The following is a 19,102-nucleotide window of genomic DNA, read 5'->3' as shown; positions in this document are numbered from 1 at the left end:
GATTACAGCCACTTGCCCTCTACTGGTGCAGCAACACGAATCGTGCTGCAAAGTGTCTGCACGAGAGGCATGCACAGGTACAATTTCACCAGTGTCGGTGTAGATAAACCTCCCTTTTGGATGGTTTCACATGCACATTATCAAAGTCCAGTGACCCTTTCTCTGTGTTATGGCCCAGCGCAGAGGGTTCCGCTTGCATTCACAAGGGACTGGGACACATCACGAGGAAAAGCACCCAGGTAACACCACTTAACAGTGAGATAACCAGCTGCGTTATTCTCACCAGTCAGCAAGGCCACCACTAATTAGGCTCAAGTGACTGCTCATAAACCACCGCACCAGGTACACTAGGCTCAATTTACAACTAATCAGCAGAGAGTGTAACAATTAACCTTTGAAGCCGTGCATGCAGTCAGTGTTTAATTCTCTTTGGTCTAATTCTATTGCTTAGCTACTTCACTGTAAGGACACAGTCACGTACTAAGTGGTTACAGAGCAATTTTAATTCGGTGTCTGCGCAGCTTCAGGGACCATGCCATTGCCTGATTGCTGCTGCGTGTCTATGCTCTGCATTGCACATAAATCAAAGTGCACTGGGGGTTTCTGCGCCTCTGGAGATCTGGGCTGACATTAATAATGGGTCCCTCAGGAGAACGTCCCCTAGCCATTCAGAAGGGCGGGAGGGCTGGAATTTGAACCAAATTCCAAATTTAGCACTCGAATGAGACAAACTGAAATTCCATCTCCCAAACCACCTGACGAGGAGAGTCCAAATTGAGGTCTCTCTTCTGTGGCTTGGGCACATCTGCTAGTGTAAATGCAACTGTGTTCAGAGCTCCCCACTGCACCAATGAACATTCTGGACACCTTAGAGAGCGCTAGGTCTGGATTAGAGCAGCGGGTTGCAAGTCAGGCTTGAAGGGTGTTGGTATAGCTGGCTGTAGGGATCCCACAACTGGAACAACAGGGAGACTGCAAGCTGGGACCCAAGGCAGAGCTGGGCTGGGCCAGGACTGCAGATAAACATTGAGCTTCACGGGCAGAGCTGTGGGTGGGGAAGTTTGCACAGCACTTGTCCACAACATGCCTTGTTCTAGCCAGTGCTATGAATGTGTCATCTCTGTGATTTGATCCCAAAATCAAACAAAAACACAGCCACCGTGCTTGGGAAAGGTAGCTGTGCCCTGCTCAGGTGGCTTTATCCACAGCAGGGAGCCCAGCCATGGTGGAGCTGCCCTATGCTGACCCTAGTGTGGGCCAAGGGAACTGCTATAAATCCCAATTAGCTCCAGTACAGCTGACCCGGTGTCACGAAGGTGCGAGAGCTCTGTTACCTGGGCAAATGGCAGCTGTGGAGTTTGCACCAGCGAGGCTGTTGCTGGAGAGAGAGCGCTTTGGGCCAGGAACAGCCTCTTTGCTCTGAGTTTATACAGTGCCTAGTACAGTGGAGTTCTGGGGCCCATGGCTGGGGCTTGTAGCTGCTACAGCAATACAAATAATAATCGCAGTCATGAAAAATCACCAGTACACACCAGACATTTGTACACCAACACACTGGTGAAAAATCACCGGTACAGACCCCGGTGTTCTGGGCACTTAGCTCTATGCCCAAAAGACTGTCAGTGCATAGAATCATAGAATATCAGGGTTGGAAGGGACCCCAGAAGGTCATCTAGTCCAACCCCCTGCTCAAAGCAGGACCAAGTCCCAGTTAAATCATCCCAGCCAGGGCTTTGTCAAGCCTGACCTTAAAAACCTCTAAGGAAGGAGATTCTACCACCTCCCTAGGTAACGCATTCCAGTGTTTCACCACCCTCTTAGTGAAAAAGTTTTCCTAATATCCAATCTAAACCTCCCCCATTGCAACTTGAGACCATTACTCCTCGTTCTGTCATCTGCTACCATTGAGAACAGTCTAGAGCCACCTCTTTGAAACCCCCTTTCAGGTAGTTGAAAGCAGCTATCAAATCCCCCCTCATTCTCTCTTCTGCAGACTAAACAATCCCAGCTCCCTCAGCCTCTCCTCATAAGTCATGTGCTCTAGACCCCTAATCATTTTTGTTGCCCTTCGTTGTACTCTTTCCAATTTATCCACATCCTTCCTGTAGTGTGGGGCCCAAAACTGGACACAGTACTCCAGATGAGGCCTCACCAGTGTCGAATAGAGGCAACGATCACGTCCCTCGATCTGCTCGCTATGCCCCTACTTATACATCCCAAAATGCCATTGGCCTCTTGGCAACAAGGGCACACTGCTGACTCATATCCAGCTTCTCGTCCACTGTCACCCCTAGGTCCTTTTCCGCAGAACTGCTGCCGAGCCATTCGGTCCCTAGTCTGTAGCGGTGCATTGGATTCTTCCATCCTAAGTGCAGGACCCTGCACTTATCCTTATTGAACCTCATTAGATTTCTTTTGGCCCAATCCTCCAATTTGTCTAGGTCCTTCTGTATCCTATCCCTCCCCTCCAGCGTATCTACCACTCCTCCCAGTTTAGTATCATCCGCAAATTTGCTGAGAGTGCAATCCACACCATCCTCCAGATCATTTATGAAGATATTGAACAAAACGGGCCCCAGGACCGACCCCTGGTCACTCCACTTGACACCGGCTGCCAACTAGACATGGAGCCATTGATCACTACCCGTTGAGCCCGACAATCTAGCCAGCTTTCTACCCCCCTTATAGTGCATTCATCCAGCCCATACTTCCTTAACTTGCTGACAAGAATGCTGTGGGAGACCGTGTCAAAAGCTTTGCTAAAGTCAAGAAACAACATCCACTGCTTTCCCTTCATCCACAGAACCAGTAATCTCATCATAAAGGCGATTAGATTAGTCAGGCATGACCTTCCCTTGGTGAATCCATGCTGACTGTTCCTGATCACTTTCCTCTCCTCTAAGTGCTTCAGGATTGATTCTTTGAGGACCTGCTCCATGATTTTTCCAGGGACTGAGGTGAGGCTGACCGGCCTGGTTCCCAGGATCCTCCTTCTTCCCTTTTTAAAGATGGGCACTACATTAGCCTTTTTCCAGTCATCGGGACTTCCCCCGTTCGCCACGAGTTTTCAAAGATAATGGGCCAAGGGCTCTGCAATCACAGCCGCCAATTCCTTCAGCACTCTCGGATGCAATTCGTCCGGCCCCATGGACTTGTGCACGTCCAGCTTTTCTAAATAGTCCCTAACCACCTCTATCTCTACAGATACAGATACAGTGCAGGAACGTATCTCGACCCACGCTCGACTGGGTGGCTAAAAGCTGTGGTGGAACCATGTGGCATGGTCAGCTCCGGACACAGTCTGTGTGCCCATCCCATGACAAACACTCATTAACCATGGCATCTAATAGGGGCGCCCCAGGACAAAGCCTTAGTCTGGCACAGGGTTATTTCTCTGCAACCAGTTCATCAAAGGACACTCCCCCAACTCTGCCTGTGTTAGGCTTGCTCCCAGGACTCTGTGTGGCAGGAGATCCCAAAATGCATTGCTCCATATACTAATAGTGCTTCTCTGAGCATGCGTCCTCCAGGTGCATTTCTTACTAGGCGCTGTGAGATAGCTACCCAGCATGCACCTGTGCTAATGCAGCGCGGTAGCTGCAGATGCACAATTGCGGCTGTGACTGCAGAAAAGAGGCAGTGTGGAGGCAAAATGGACAGTGTTCTTATAAGGAACCAAATGGCTGCGCTTCTAACTAGTTACAAAATCACAGCTGTAAGAGATGAGGACAGAGCCTTGGAGACTGAGAAGGGAAAGGGAAGCCCTGCAATAGATGGTGGTGCTCAAGGGAATAAGAAAATTAAGCTATGTCTGGAATTTCCAGATGGGCCCCACTTCTATTTCGGCATCAAAATAAGTGGTTGGATTGTCAGACGAGCTCAGAACACTGGTTGGTGGGAAAATCCGGCTCTTACTTTGGTGCCTAAATGGGAGATGAGCTCTTAAATGTAGCCCTAGACTGTTGTGAAAATGTGGCCCCTATGTCTCCCTGCAATTTACAAGGCCTGAAAAAATAATCTCAGTCCCCAGATTTTAGAGTGGCTGGTCACAAACTCAGAAGTGTCCCAACAAATAAACACCCAAAGAAATGCATATGAATAAAGCAGACTGTGAAAAAACACAAATGGAGAGGAAGGGGGAAGAGAGAGGAGAGAAATGGACGAGGCAGAGGTGCATGGGTCGTACCAGGTAAGGAAAATAAATAACTCGCTGACTCAGGGTTTTGTTCTCTTTTATAGAGCAGAAACTGTATTTTTACAGCTGCAGTCCCTTAAAATGGGATTCCCCCCCCCCCCTTTTAAACAAATTCCCGTAACATAATGTATCATAAAAACAAGCGTTCCTCTTCTAAACCCCGAAGACAAAGAAGTAATAAAATCAACAGGGCCCTCTCTGCCCCAATGACAGAGGCTTGTTTAAACAAACAGAAAGAAGAGTCTGCCTCTTTAAACCACTCTGTAAGATGTGACATAATCTGCACTCGCAAGACAGCATGGACTGTAAGACACAGGAAGTGACTCACCGGCTGCAGGGGTGAGTCCATACCAACCTGGGTGCAATGCATGGTGATTCGGACACTAGCCTAGTACAGACAGGTCATGCTTAGCCCTCAGCTTGGATTTGCTTTTACATTAATTCACAGCAATGGGTGTAAGGGATGGAAAACACACACGGAACAGGCCAGGAGATGTAATGTACACCCATAGGTTAAATTTAGATAGAGGCCCCTTTTGGAATAAAAACAGAGAGCATTTCTCAGAATCTGTTCTAGGGAAGGGGAAGTCTTCTTGGATGTCTGGTAACGTGAAAACCAGCGATGGTGCAATCTTTCTATTTCAGCTACTTATTAACTGCCCCCAAAACTTTGTGAATGCAGAGCTAAGGTTGGCTAGAGGTGCCACAAATGTTGAGTTCAGCTACATTCAATCTCCTGAAAACGAATTATGGTACATGACTCCCCTGCAAACACAACCTTTACTCTGCCCCCTGGAGCTGGGAACAGCCACTGGGAATGGTTTACAAATAGTACCACCACAATACACTGTACTAGATGGGTACGGGACACAGAAACAGCAATGTTCCTTTGAGGACATGTCAGAGATCACACTTGCAATGTACCCCCGGGGGCAGGGCAGTGCTCTCAGCCCCATATTGCAGATGGGGGACTGAGGCACAAGAGTCTAAGTGACCAGTCCAAGGTCACTCAAAGTCTGTGGCAGAGCTGGGACATGAACCCAGGTCTGCAGCTAGCCCCCAAACCACTGCACCTGCCTTCCGGTCTCCTACCTATAGCCACATTCCCTCACACTCTTGGAATCAGCAATCCTGAGAGTAGGAGGAAGGGTGGGTTTCCTTTCCCCCTTAGCCTTCAGACACAGCACATTCAGCAGCAGACGACATACCATAAGCTAGCTCTGAGCAATACCATTACAGTCCAGTTTCCATTCCTATGTGCCACCAGGCCGTGCCGGGCAAGTGCCGGCTTTCTGGGTCATGTCTTTCCATCTCTAGGAGGTCTTTTGGGGAAGCATTGCCAGCAGAGTATGTGCATCAAAGCAACTTTTACAAATGTAGCTGGCTCACGATCAGATGTCAGGCTGGCTAAGTGCTTAACCCCTGAGACACCCACACTCAGACCCATTGATGTTTATAAAACCTCAGGGAGGGAGAAAGCTCTACAAACTGCTTCTCAGACCATGAACCTTGGCAACTGCGGATCACGTCCCAGGTCTAAAATAAATCTGCTTAAATGGGGTGTGAGAATCAAGCCATCGCTCACACGTGACAAAGGCCCCTGCTGCGTTTTCCAGCCCCTTCAACTTCTTGGGGCCAAATCCAGCCCTGGTGTATGCCTGCAGAAGTCGAAGTCTAGACCCATTCTCTCCGTTCTTTTTGCCTGAGGAAAGGCACAGGGAATAGGGACTTTTTATTAGGTCCAGATAGAAAAAAAATAAGGATGATTATGGGCCTTATCTTGCAACCCTTACTCACGTGAAGTAAGCAATACATAATCGGGGCCAGGGGCATAGGCAGCAGTCCCTTCTGTGGGATCTTACAGACTCAAGTCTGTATTTGTATTTGTAGCCACTACCCATTGCTATCTGAGTCTGGGATTTTTGAAGGAGTTATATGCCTAAATTCAATGGGAGTTAGTTGGATGCATAATTCTCAGTCTCCTTTGAGCCTCTGCCCACTATAGAGAGAGACATGACCCGGGCCTGTGAGAGCCCCCTGATGTTTGGGACAAAACCCCTAGAATTGTTTATTAAGTGTCAGGTTTTGCAAAAGAAGTTTGAGTTTTGTAAAACAATACCCTCCCCCCCGTATGTTAAAGGAAATTCACTCGTCATGTCAACTTGCACACTTGCGTATTTCTAACTAAATGGCAGTGGAAACAAAGATCCCTGTTTGCAAGTTGTTCTGGCCCTGCTTTCTGGAACCGCCAGGGGACTAGAAACCCAAAAGAGTCACGTTTCACCCATCAGACCTGAAATCCAACAGTTCCGAGTTCTATCCAGACACTGCTGAGGTTTTTGGTTCTGAACTAGGCCAAGCAAGTTCTCACTCGCTAATTTATTTCTGGTTAAAATGAATTAGTTCCCATCTCTTTTCCTCCCCTCCCCTCCCCGTCCCAAATTGCCTTTCTGTCCCAGTAAATAGTCTGTGAAGAGTATAAAACCAGAAACTTGTTGGCTGCTCAGAATTTCACAGATTCCCAGCTGTATAACAAAGCAATGAGCTAAAATGCCAGCTACGAGTGAGGAAGATTGCTGAGAACTAAGACTTAGAAAAATAACTAAGGTCAAAGTTCCTGGCTTCCTAGGTAGCCCCCAGTCCCAGGGACAATGATCCTGTAAGTGGAGATTTAAGAGAGCAGGAGATTCAAGCCAATATCAATTTACAAGGTTGTAACACAAGCTTCCTTGTCCAAGAGTTGTAAAGTATCACAGCCCAGACCTTGAAGAAAAACAACGCAGGTCCCCAGGCAGGGATAAATAACACAGGATGCCGAATGGAACTCTAAACTTGTCAGGAGTCCCTGCCACAACCCATTCAGGCTGGGCGAGTTTGACTGCGCTGATGGATTTGTTTAAAATTGAGATAATGCGTTTCATCCGCACACAATAAAAAGCAGGACAGTAAAGAGGAGCAGGGTTTTACTGTTGATCCTACCTGGCCTTGGCAAAACAGGGGGAAAATATACGTGGTCAAGCCACATTTCTCATTAATAGCTGGACACCCAACCCATATTTATATGGGAGAAGAAACCCAGAAGAGGTAGCAGTCAAGGCAGGGAGTGACAGACAATGAAAGCCCAGCAGTGCAGAAAGGCAAAGCTTTTATTCAGAAAAAGGGAGCTAGCTCCTTTCCCTCTCTATGCTACCGGGTGCCTCTTATGTGCTGATTTTTATCCTCCTTTCAAAATTAAAACCACCACTGACTGTGAATTAAGAAATCATACCCAGGCTAACTTCAGATAACCCCCTGAATGCCGAGCCTGCTGCACATTTGGGAAACTCAATGAAAGGTTAGACAGCACGTCCTGTTATTTATTCTAGGAAGCCTCTCACATGACTGGCTTGAGATCTCATAGCCACCTTAACCGCTCCATTGAAATGCCATTGCCTGACAATATCCTTTTTAGCAAACTAGGTTCCTACCAATAAAAGCAAACGTTCCTCTCCCCCGGCTCAGTAGCCCGAAGGACAGTGCATCACGACACAATACGAGCCATTCAAAGTTTTTGCACAACCCTGCCCTTAGCCTGCTACCCATAATAGGGGTTAAATATACGCTCACTCACTGAGCTTCAAGAGAGTCTAAGCTTGCAGCTGAGTCGATTTTCCTGAACACTAGATGGGGGACAGAGGGAAAAAAACCTGCCTGGAATGGAGCTGTTGTTGGAAACGAAGATGCAAGCCTTTCCTCTCTCGCCCTGCGTTGGAATGAGAAGTACCGAGAAGCTGGGTTTGTCTTTCACTCACCGATGGTATCCCGGAGCTGCCGTCTGTTGAGTCCAGCCTTTCCCCCCTACTTGCCGTAGCAGGACTTCATCGCAGACTGAATACTTTTATTGTCCTTTGCCAAGCAGTGACGTCGACCCACTTGCATGTTTTCTCTAAACACTGGCATGCTCTGCTCCAGGACAAAGTGCTCGGTTTTAGCAGTTTGGAAGGGTTCTGGTTGGGGCTGGGGAAGGGTGGGGGAGTTGCCTGAACTTAGATTTAGTCTTAGAAAAGCCTTTTCCTCCAGAGTGGTGCCTTCATGCAGGATCGTGCTGCTGAAGGCAACTTGAGCTTCACACCTGTCTGGAGTGGGAACACAGCAGGTACAGCTCATGCAAGGGGATTTTCTCCTCCTTGGAAAGCCTTGCTTGGCAGTATAGCCCAGTGGCTAGAACACTGGACAGGGACACAGGAAACCTGGCTTCTATTCCTGGCTCAGCCACTTGCCTGCTGGGTGACCTTGGGCAAGTCACTGCCCCACTCTGTGCCTCAGTTTCCCCTAAAATGGGGATAACGACGCTGATTTCTGTGAAACACTGAGCTCTACTGATGAAAAGTGCTAGATGACAGCTAGGTATTATTATTTCCCCACGGCTGTTGCTGTGTACCCATTGCCTTGGCTCGGTCAATTGTTCTGTCTGGTGGGACGTTTGCTGCTCGGGTGCATGCTGTGGAGTTGGTTCATTTTTTTAGATACAGGTCATACTTGTAAAAACGACTCCAAAGATGTCTTCTGGCCAGGATCCCCTTTTTGATTATAAATCGAAATAAAATGTCAAAGGGCTGGATTGCAAGCTCTCCTGAGCAGCTCCTTGCCCCAGCGTAAAGAACTGCTCACTAGGGTGAATAAGGGATTCACAAGCCTTTGGACAAACTTCAGGTTCTTCCAGCCCATTGCTCTTTCTTGCAGTGATTGCTCTTGATTCTAATGCCCTCTCAAGGTGAACATATCTAGGTGGTGGAAAAAACCAACAGGAATGCTTCCTAATCAGGCTCATTCTCTGCTCCAGGCCCCCAAGGACCACGCCATGGCCCCAGCAGAGTGCAATGATTCAGCAAACCTCACCATCTCTTTGGTTAGACTCCAGGTCTTGGCCCGCCGCCCATAGCCAAGCACTCAGGTCGTGCTGTGTGAATGACAAGTGCTGGATCTCAACTGTGCTGCTATTTACCATTGGTGGGAGAATAAATAAATAAATCAGGAGAAATCCCAGTCCATAAAGTTCCCCTTAAACTCAAAAGCAGAAACAGCTGCCGAAGTTGCGAGTGGCTTTTCTAGCCGAGTTCAACAGCTGGGGAGGCAGCAGAGGACAAGCCCGAGTGACTTTGCCGGGGAGATGTGCATGCCATGGGGCAGAGGAGGGCTGGCTCTGCAAGCGCTAGGCAGGATTACTTACCCTGCGCTAGCCAAGGTGGAACAGAAAAGATCTCTCCTCTCCCACCTGCCCTCCAGACTGCAAAGGAGACACGAGAAAGGATCGAAGCATGCATTCCTCTGTGGAGAAAGGCCCCTCTGCCACTGGATGGTTTCCCATCCTTGCTCAAGTCCCCTCTGCCAACAAAGAATTGGCGTCTGCTTGCCCCAAGAGGCGTCTTTGCAATGCACTGGTGTCCTCTGTACAAATAGCCCATCACATCCCTTCCCTGACTCCTCCTCCTTTATTAATTAGATAAATAATTAAGTGCCCTCAGAGCAAAAGAGCCTGAGACTTGCCCAGGGAAGCTAATTAGTGCTTTGGTCCGAGGATGCCCAGGGAACAGTCAGGTGGCACTGGGTACCAAACTCTGTGCCAAGAGGAGAGGGCTTCTTCACAAAGCAGGCTCCAAGGTCTGAACCCTTCATGTCCCTTGATGCAAGAGCCCTATAGAATTTAATAGGCAAACACTTTTCTATAGGGCTTTTGTGTTTTGGGGACCCTCCTACAGAATTTCATAGAGAATCCCACCCCTGCTATAGAAGTCTGATGAGGTTCAACAAGGACAAGTGCAGAGTCCTGCACTTAGGATGGAAGAATCCCATGCACCGCTACAGACTAGGGACCGAATGGCTCGGCAGCAGTTCTGCAGAAAAGGACCTAGGGGTTACAATGGACGAGAAGCTGGATATGAGTCAACAGTGTGCCCTTGTTGCCAAGAAGGCCAATGGCATTTTGGGCTGTATAAGTAGGAGCATTGCCAGCAGATCGAGGGATGTGATCGTTCCCCTCTATTCGACATTGGTGAGGCCTCATCTGGAGTACTGTGTCCAGTTTTGGGCCCCACACTACAAGAAGGATGTGGAAAAATTGGAAAGAGTCCAGCGGAGGGCAACAAAAATGATTAGGGGACTGGAACACATGACTTATGAGGAGAGGCTGAGGGAACTGGGATTGTTTAGTCTGCGGAAGAGAAGAATGAGGGGGGATTTGATAGCTGCTTTCAACTACCTGAAAGGGGGTTCCAAAGAGGATGGATCTAGACTGTTCTCAGTGGTACCGGATGACAGAATGAGGAGTAATGGTCTCAAGTTGCAGTGGGGGAGGTTTAGGTTGGATATTAGGAAAAACTTTTTCACTAGGAGAGTGGTGAAGCACTGGAATGGGTTACCTAGGGAGGTGATGGTCAGGCTTGACAAAGCCCTGGCAGGGATGATTTAGTTGGGGACTGGTCCTGCTTTGAGCAGGGGGTTGGACTAGATGACCTCCTGAGGTCCCTTCCAACCCTGATATTCTAGGATTCTAGGATTCTAAGCCTACAGGATGCTTAAAAAACCAGACATTACACAAAACCTCGGTTTATGTTTGTGGCTTTCTACAGTCCCCCCCCCGGAATTTCTATAGGACCTTGTGCCCTATTGTGACCCATAAGGCTCTTCTCCCAGAGTGTGTAGCCTGCTCTTCACAAACTGGAGAGTTTGCCTTTTACATGGGCAGGTCGAAGCAGGCATAAAGGAGCGTGTGTGTATGGAGAGAGAGAATGTAGATGACCTCATTGGGACCCCGAAGGCTATTTAGCAGCGAGTTTGTTAATGGGCCCGTAATAAGTCAAATACAATCTTTCAGGAGAGTGAAAGAAGCTGTCCCTGTGAAATGCTGTGACAGCGCTAAGTACCCCGTTCAGCAAAGCATTCCAAAAGTGAAGCAGTTTAATGAACACCCCCCACCACTACCCCACCCCATTAGACTTTCAGCTTCCCTTTTCCAATCCACTGGGCTGGCTTGCTCTGCCTGAACAGATACACATCTTTGTATTACATGGTTTCCATGCAGATGAATGAGTGGCCAGCACAGTGCCCACATAATGACGACTGGGTCAACAGCTTTTCATGGTAACAACTTCATGAATAAAGAATCCGCGTGTTATGCGCCATTATCCCAAACAGTGTGTGCTGCATTTTAACGCGATAACCGCTTAAACTGCCGCATTCCTGCTCTTTCTGAGGGGCCGATTCAGAGTCAGTCAAGCAGGGGGGCTTTGAATTACATGAATCCCCCCCATGGCTACCTTTCCCTTGCTACTGTTGTGATAAAACAGTTTTTAACGGTGCTGGTTTCCTCCTCTCTTTCACCCGGGAAGCTCTGATCAGTCCAGGGGATCAGGATGGTTTGAAATGATTTTCTACACTCTCAAAGGAAGCGGCTTTGGGACCTGCTAAAGTGATGCTACAGACTCTGAGTCAGTCTGGGAGCAGACAAGCTCTCCCTTTGTAACCTGAGGTGGCTAGCCCACTCTGGGAGATGTGTGGGGCTTCCCTCCCAGACACTTAGACCTTGAAATGCTGCCTTTGGCATCAGGATGAAAGCACAAGTCATCAGGTCTCAACCCATTGGGACCGGAAGTTAAGTAACAAAGATGGGAAATTGTTGGGCAGCTCAGCAGATGGTGGAGGAGACTGTAAATGACATGGGATCCATTCGTTAATTCTCTGTCCTGTGCCTGAGGTTTGCTCTGTTGGCCTTCACACAATCCAGCAATCCACTGTCGTATAAAAGGGAACTGATGGCCATGTTACAGTGTGCTGTGAAACAGTTTGCTGTTGTGTTTCTCCCCAGAGGTGGCTGCCCTTCAGCATCCCATCCTCCCTGCTGAGAGGCGAAGGTCAGAACTTCATGACCACCAGGTTCTGCCAGCTACTTCAAAAGACCCACCACCCTGTCTAAGAGGGTGGAAAGGCTGCCCCTAACACGTTTCTATTATCCATCCTAGGGAGGCATTTTAAGTGCCCCTTTGTTATTCCAGGGCCTTTTAGCCCCAGGCCTGATGCTGCTAGAACGGGTTTTTCATGGGGCCATTCCTAGAGGCTCTTAGTTAGCCTTGAGGCCACTGATCCATTGACTGCTCATCTGGTCTCAGATCTGAGTCTGGTCTCACATGGGGCAAGAGGTGATCATGGGGCAAGTGAAGCTGCTTCTACTTTCCCACTGTCCCTTTCTCGACCAGCACCTGGGTCAGTTTATGGGTAAACCAGAACTAGCCATGCTGAGATTTTGAGTTATCCCAAACCTTCCCCAGGCCAGCTGTGCTCGTTAGGGTGCCTGGAGACAGGCTCTGATGCTGACAGAAGCCCCATTGTGCTAGGTGCTGTACAAACAAAGTGAGAGACAGTTCCTGCCCCAAAGAGCTTCCGATCTAACAAGACAAAACAGAGGAGGCCAGAGCTGGGAATAGAGTCCAGGTCTCCTGAGTCCCATGCCAGGACCCTACCCTCCAGTTTAGGCCACACTGCTTGTCTCTCAGCTACTCAACACCCTGTTCAGATACTTTCAACTCAGCTTCATTCAGTTCCACAGAACTCCCAGTGATGGAACTGGAGAGCACATCACTGGCACAACCTGCTCCTTCAGCACACCCAGCTCCGGGTGTAATAGGGCATAACAGCCGCACACCACCCATTTCTATTCTTCATCCTAGGGAGGCAATGCAAAGTGGACCCTCTCTTCTTCCACCAGACTCTAGGCAGGCCAAGAAACAAAATTCCAGAAACTAGAACAGGGGCTGACGTTAAATCACCATTTCATGGAACAGAGCCGCTGGGATACAGGGAAAAGCAGCCAGCAGAGCTCTGGGACCAGTTCCCCTCGAGTTAAATGGAAATGAGGGTAAACTCAGCACCTGGCAGATGGGACCGAGTGGAAGGTGCCAGCATTCCCAAGCTTTTCAAAGCTCCTGGCATCTATTCCCCTTTCGTTCCTATGCAGCAGGACACAAACACTTTGAATGAGGGAGCCTTCCTGCTACCCCGGCTTTGTTTGCAGAAATGCAGCGAAGCCTGTGTATTAGCCACTGGCACAATTTTCACCTACTTTGGTTTGCAAAACTGCACGCGACCATTTATTAAACCCAGAGCTGCGGGAAGGGGGCGGGCGAGGACAGGGGGGAGGAGAAGAAGAGTCAAAAATAACCCATCTGTTTTGGCTCAGCTGTGGTTTCACTGTATTCTGGATGCTAGATCAAGTCAACCTGTGTTATGTGGAGGGCCAGCCCTGGCCTAGACAGTTTGTAATTCAAGGTAGCCAGACACAGGCGTATTTCAGCCTAATTCATTTACAGGAACAATCTCCTCTGTAGTGCCCACCTACGTCAAAGGGAGGGTGCTGGGAGGCTACACAATAGCAAGTGATTCTGTAGTATATTAGTGATGTATGGTCAGAGCAGCAGCAAGGCCAGACATGGAAAAGGAAGAGAGAAAGAATTAAAAGTGACCTGCAAAGAGGTGAGGGGGAAGAGCTTCTAGGGTTGTTGGTTTGGTTTTTTTTTTTTTTTGCTCGTTTATGATGGATAAAGACGACCTGACAGTAGTGCCATAGCACAGCATGAAAACTACCCTCCAGCAGGCCCCTGGCTGGACTAATCTGCCCGAGGAGTTTCAGGGCATCGCCAGAGGTTCACTTGTGTATCATTTGCTGCCCTGAGCTGTCATTTACAGTGATTTGGCAGCAGGTCGTCTAGCTGGCAAACAAAATACACCACAGGAGCTTGAGAGCATCACTAATGACAGCATGGCCCTGGACTGAGAGTGCTCAGACCTGGTGCTAAGACCTCAGAATCTATTCCTGATTCTGCCACTGACTTACGGTGAGAGCTTGGGCTAGTCACTTTACCTCCCTGTGCCTCGGTTTCCCCCTTCCACTCTTTGTCGGTCTTGTTTTTAGTTCGTAAGTTGTTTAGGGCAGGGCCTCTCTCATTGTGTGTCGGTCCAGCCCCTAGCACAGTGAGTAGCTGATCTCAGTCACGGGCTCTCCATACTAACAATGAACAGACACTATTTAGGCAGAAGTGTAACTGCAACCATGTAGAACCCAAGGAAAGTTGCACTTTGCATCAGTGGACCTTGCCCCTGCTTGAAACCAACGTGAACTGCAGTTTCCTTGTATGCAGTTGGGGTTCACACCATTTGCTGGTCAGGGATGGCTGAAGCCCCGGTATGTAGATGAGGTCTGAGACGAGTGCTTAACTTGCAAGGAAAGAGGTGCCAGGGCTCAAGCAATCTGTTTACATTCATCACAGATGCAGCAAGCCCAGAGGTGCTGGGGCTATGAACTGCCAAGCCTAGAGGAGCCAGGGCTTAGCCCTGGCACAAATGAAGCCCTGCCTGGGTCTCCCTGGCAGGTTCCTCCCTGCCCCAACAGCAGGACTTCCAAGATCTCGCACATTTCTGAAACTCAGGATCAATGTCATAAGGAGCTACCATCCCAGCTCCCACCTGCCTCAAATTACCACCCATAGCGAATGAGTTTCACATGTGGACGGTGACACTAATGGCTGGATTTTCCCAGTTTCCAGACAGCGCTGACGTTCCAAGCCATGCAAACTGGGCGAGGAACATCTGTGCACTCCTAGCTCCTTTACGGTGGGAAAGATCTGTCTCCTATGAAAACGGGCCTCTTGCTGTGACTGCTGGCACTGGGCACGGCCCCAGAAACAGACCCCCCCCCCCCGCCGGCCTTTTGTGCACAGGCTCCAGGGCTCCTGTTCAAAGCAGACAAGGGCACTGAGGTCTCAGTCTCTAACTGGGACTCACCTTACTGTGTATTGTAAGGAGAGCTGGGTTTCCAGCTTCCACCCGAGCCATTTCTCAATTGATTTGACTCTCATCGCAGAAAGAATCTAAATGATTGTTTAAAGATCACACAGCCTACGCTAGGCTGGATTATTGGGGGCAGGGTGGAAGGGGAGAGAGGGGTATCTGTGCTTCTTGCACATAGCTCTGCCAGTACATCTCTGTCCGGACTCGCAGTACCCTCGCTATTCCAGCTGGGGGGGCTCCCCAGCAACAGCTCTTCCAAGCCCCCTCAATCCTGAGCAGTAGCCCCCCAGCTCTTCCAAGTCTGTCCTCCCCTCCCCCACAGCTCAGCTAACGCCTCTCAATCCCCACTCGCAGACCCCTGCTATCCCAGTCCTGGGCTCCCTTCCCACACTGCTCTGCCCGTGCACTTCAGTCCCCCGGCAACCCCAGTGCTGATCTGCTTTTGAGGAAGACTCCCAACGATTCGGTGTTTGTGTGGAGAAATGGTAGGGAGAACAGGATCGGCACAGGGGGTCGTAGAGGTGAAGAGACCAGTTCTGCCACCTGGTGTGTCTACACTGCAGCTGGGAAGGAGCTTCCCAGCACAGGTAGACAGACATAGGCTAATGCTGGAAATAGCAATGTGGCCACAGTGGTGGTGTGGATCAGTCAGCCAACACGGATCCAGGAGGGACGGCACGCGGGTGGCTATCCCGAGCCACTGCCCGTACTGCTGCAGCCACACTGCTCTTTAAGGGAGCAAGCGTGAGTGGAGCGAACAAGTGTCTGTCGACCCATGCGGGGAAGTATGCTCTCAGCTGCTGCATAAGCAACACTAAGGCAGAGGAAGTGGGGGTAACACATTAGCAGGTTGAAAGAGACGTGTTTATGTGGTCGTCTGGGAACTCAGCTGCACATCTGAAAACAGCTGGTACAACGGGGTGGCATCTTGGGGACTCCCTGCTTTCCAGGATCCCTTTGAAAGCAGCACATTATAAAGAGCGTGCAGTCCTGCTATTGCATGGAAAACAGAATCCAGAAAGTTGGCAATGAGAGAATTCTTGCAGAGAATGAATGGGCTGTAGGTCACGAATGCTCGTTACATACCTGAGTAATTAGCCAGGTCTTTGCCCTTCCTCCCACAGGGTCCTTAGTGGAGCCAGAGTTAGCTTTCCTCTTCCATAAGTAGGGCCCTACCAAATTCATTGTCCATTTTGGCCAATTTCATGGTCATAGGATTTTAAAAATTTATAAATTTCACGATTTCAGCTGTTTAAATCTGAAATTTCATGGTGTTGTAGTTGTAGGGGTCCTGACCCAAAAAGGAGCTGTGTGGGGGTCGCAAGGTTATCGGGTGTGGGGGGGGGGTTGCGGTACTGCTACCCTTACTTCTGCTCTGCTGCAAGTGGTGGCGATGCCTTCAGAGCTGGGTGACGGCCAGCAGCCTCTGCTCTCCAGTTTACCAGCTCTGAAGGCAGCGCAGAAATAAGGGTGGCAACACTCTGACCCCCCCCAATAACCTTGCAACCCCCCTGCAACTCCCTTTTGGGTCAGGACTCCCAATTTGAGAAATGTTGGTCTCCCCCATGAAATCTGTATAGTATAGGGTAAAAGCACACAAAAGACCAGATTTCACAGGAGACGACCAGATTTCACGGTCTGTGATGCATTTTTCATAGCCGTGAATTTGGTAGGGCCCTATCTATAAGGATGGTCTTGTGGCTAACGCACTAGGAATCTGGAGATAGGGGGTTAAATTCTTCACTCTGCCACAGATCCTGCGTGTGACCTTGGGTAAGTCATATAAGCCACATGCCTCAGTTCGCCCTCTGTAAAACAATACTTCCTTTCTCCCACCCTTTATTTGGCTCAGCTGTTTGACATAAGAGTTCTCTGAGGCAGGGACTGTCTCTTACTATGTGTATGTACAGAACCCACCCATCACAATGGTGGTGAGCATCCTGATCTTTGCCAGTATCCCAAGGTGTTATTTTGATACACAATAATGAAACAGCTGGAATGGAACCGGATTTTACATACTGTTGGTGGAGAAAGCGTACAAAGCACATCTAAGGAGCTGCCTGAAATCTTCTGCCTTACATAATGATAGTTAATCATAATTAGCAATCATGTACCATTTTCATTTCTGAAAGCCCTTTGCAAATATTAACTAGTAAACAATGCTCTATAGGCCATTGGGTCTAATAAAAGTTATGGCATGAGGTCATCTATCCCTCCAATTTTCCTGCAGGGTCAATACATCTACAGGCATTTTGGGGCCTGGCCATGAAAAATTCCTGGAGAAATCATTGTTTAAGTCCGTGAGCGAGGTCGCTTGGAAGGTTCTCTCCCCATCCCACTTGGTGCCCTAGTATCACTACCACTGTCCTTTCCCCTCAGCTCTATTTAAAACTCTGCCAAAAGGGAAGTATCTGCACTGGCTCGGGCCAGGGCTGTGAACTCGAGTCCGGCAGTGAAGAGAGGGATGAGGTGCCAAACTCCAGCTGTGCTGGAGGGAATAGAGATGGGAGCACGTCCCAGGGAAGCGGCTGTGCATCACATCAGACCTGCAGCCTGGTTGGGTAGGAGAGTAGATACTAAACTCCACCGCCAGTGCTGCACCTCTATACAGTTCCCACCACAAGTGCCTCCTCTAACAGTCCCTGCCACAGTGTTAGGAGCCCAATCCTCCACCGGGGTAATGGGAGTAATTCCATGGGGCTTCGGTGGAGCTATGCCAATTTACACCAGTTGAGAGTTTGGTCCTAGGGGCTGCATCCTTCTGCCCTCCATAGAGCAAAACAGTGAGTGTTTTGCTCCATTAAGGAGCGCAGAATCTGGCCTCCTATTAATTGGTTCCATGGCTGCAGTAACGTTCAGAGACCCTTGGCACCTAATCAGTCCAGGTTATTAAATATGCAAGTGTCTATTCCCCAGCCACTCAATAAGCAGTCGCATTAAAACCTCCTGGCATCAAATAAAAGCGTAAAATAAATAAATACATAAATCTCACACTTGAAAAAGAAAGAGGCAAGAAATTCACCTTCTTCTCCAAGGAGAACCAAGAGTCGGAGGCTTTGCAGTAGTTCTGTTACCGTCTCTCATAACAGTCCATTTCTCGGCTCATTCAACCACAAAACTCATAGCATGTGGGGCTTGGACTATTTCAGTCCGAAATCTTGTCATCTCTGCTTCTTCCCCCCTTTTGCTTCCCAGACATGTCGAAGCCCTGGGCATGGCCCTGATTCGGAAGAGGCGTGACTGTACTCTGAGCTGCACAATCATATACCCTTCCTCTCTCTCGGCACAGCCCTGGGCTTGTTCAAAAAGCTGCTGTTGATTTAGGAGCCCTGTTATTTAAATATTAATCGCAGGTCTGGCGGGCTCCCACTCACTTCAACACTAATTATTTATTAAGTCAATACGTTTGATCCGCGGGGGCTCTGTGACTGTGCTTTAAGGTCAGTCAAATGGAAAACTTGTTTAAACAAATCAGTAAAAGTTCATTCCGGGAGGGGTGTGGAGCTATCTGCCTGTGCTTAGATAGGGCTCAGCAAGCTGGCTGCAGCCTCGCCAGTCAGACAGCATTTGAAACAGCAGGTTAAGGGTTTCCCAGTCCAAAGGATCCAAATAGCCTTTGTCACTGGACAGAGCCAGGACCCTTGGATCAGGACACAGCAGCAACACAGATTGCTGGTGGGCTGCCCAGTGTAGAGGGAGGTAAGATTCCATCCAGAGCTGGGGATTTATGCCGGAAAGAAGAACCTGGCTATGAGGTGTGCAAAATCTGGGGGGAGGGGGGAGCCCAGAGCCATAATGCCCCCTGCACCCCTGCTGCTGGGCTGGGATTAAACAGATGCTCAGTGAGCAAATAAGGATCAGGCATAAAAATTAACTGAAAACCAAACTGCATCCTTGTCTGGGCTTTTGGGCTGGCTTCAGTGTCTCCTAGGAAGCAGCTCTGGAGTCACATCCAATGACCCAGTGTGGATGAATTAACAGCGCTCCGTTGTTTTAAGGAGAAGCCAGGCTACCCCAGCCCTGAAACAGAGATCAGCAAAGGGCTGGGGAGAGCAAGTGGGTCTTTCAACTGCAGCTTGCTCCCCCCTC

At 49.1% G+C, this 19,102-nt stretch overlaps 1 protein-coding gene across 3 annotated transcripts in view; it reads right to left on the bottom strand.

Annotated features, from left to right (window-relative positions):
- Window positions 1-19,102, bottom strand: part of COL8A2 (collagen type VIII alpha 2 chain) — a 147,500-nt gene that overhangs the window by 46,314 nt on the left and 82,084 nt on the right. The window contains exon 1 of one of the 3 annotated variants that reach the window (XM_038377615.2): window positions 7,987-8,084. The exons of 1 other annotated variant lie outside the window; for it this stretch is intronic. The gene's annotated coding sequence lies outside the window, so the exon portion shown is untranslated. Of the gene's footprint in view, window positions 1-7,885; window positions 8,085-19,102 lie in introns of those variants that run through there. One more of the 3 variants, XM_038377613.2, reaches the window with a different exon arrangement.

This window comes from Dermochelys coriacea, chromosome 19 (genome assembly GCF_009764565.3).
Source record: "Dermochelys coriacea isolate rDerCor1 chromosome 19, rDerCor1.pri.v4, whole genome shotgun sequence".
Lineage (NCBI taxonomy): Eukaryota > Metazoa > Chordata > Testudines > Dermochelyidae > Dermochelys > Dermochelys coriacea.
The sequence above is the reverse complement of the archived record's forward strand: the minus strand, read 5'-3'. Positions and strand labels throughout refer to the sequence as shown.